Here is a 940-nt window from a genome sequence, read left to right on the forward strand (position 1 = left end):
ACATGAATGCTGCTAGCCTCCCTGCTCATCCTGCCAGCCCAAGACGTTCATACACCTAAATATCTGCTGGCTTATACATAGTTCCGACATCCCAAATGCCCCAAACTATGCTATCTTTCCATCCCCAATATTTTCCCCCAAGCAGAGAAACTCGAGTCAATGTTGGCTTCTGGTTTCTCTCTCAACACTCCATCTTCAATCAATCACCAAGTATTTTATGTAATTGTTGTAAATGTATATATAACACAACAGTCACCAATTCAACTTTTTTTAGGTGCACAATTATGGGTGATATCAATGATACTAATTATGCTGTGCTACCATTGCCCATAATTGTGACATTTAATCACTAGGTCTTGATAATTTTACCTCCTCAATTTCATGGCTCAGTCTTGATAGATTCCCAGTTGGAGGTAAAGGAACTGGTCCAAGGCTGATACGGTATCTAGGGATGAAAAGATGAAAGAACAAGCTAAGATTCTAGTAGGAAAAGTCAGTCACTAAATCCAGTCCACACTCCAGGGAAGGGAAATTGGGCTTGACCTCTCACAGAGGCATGTTGAAGAATGTGTGGACATATCTCAATGCTGCACGAGCATTTCACTGCAGTTTTACTGCAGCAGTGCAGTGGAATTAATAGTAAACAAAATATGAAGAGGTGGACACGTGAGCATGGACCACAACTCGGACGAGTCTGGACAGGAAGTGGAGGACCCAGCACCAGGTGTTCTCCCCTCAGGGTTCTCAGCAGAGACTTTGCAACTCCAGTGTTCTGTCTTTATTCCTTTCCCTCTTTCCTGTAGGAAGGCCTGTATTCCACTGTGCAATCAACAGGATTCTAAGCCCTTCTTTTTTTTTTAAATGCATTTTATTGAAATATAACTTATGTACAGTGAAATACACAAAACTAAAGTGACATGGGTCAATGATTTTTTTTTTT

This window comes from Orycteropus afer, unplaced genomic scaffold, assembly GCF_000298275.1.
Source record: "Orycteropus afer afer isolate SDZICR_OR568_19922 unplaced genomic scaffold, OryAfe1.0 scaffold00442, whole genome shotgun sequence".
Taxonomy (NCBI): domain Eukaryota; kingdom Metazoa; phylum Chordata; class Mammalia; order Tubulidentata; family Orycteropodidae; genus Orycteropus; species Orycteropus afer.